Source organism: Rhinoderma darwinii, chromosome 2 (assembly GCF_050947455.1).
Source record: "Rhinoderma darwinii isolate aRhiDar2 chromosome 2, aRhiDar2.hap1, whole genome shotgun sequence".
Taxonomy (NCBI): domain Eukaryota; kingdom Metazoa; phylum Chordata; class Amphibia; order Anura; family Rhinodermatidae; genus Rhinoderma; species Rhinoderma darwinii.
Window position 1 is genome coordinate 41,318,644 of NC_134688.1, and position 228 is coordinate 41,318,871.

The window sequence follows — 228 nt, forward strand, 5'->3', positions numbered from 1 at the left end:
AATGAAGATCAAATATTGATATGTATTGTCTATGTATGTTACACAATAAAAAACTTTACATCGGGGGTCCTTAATTTTTCACATAACTGTATGCAGGCAACATCACACAGCCATGCAATACCGCCATTTAAATAATCGGTCCACCTCGTAAAGGCGTATGAAATTCTAAATAACACACAAATCCTGGACTCGATTTCAACTTTTGTTTTATTCGGCTGAAAACTTGTT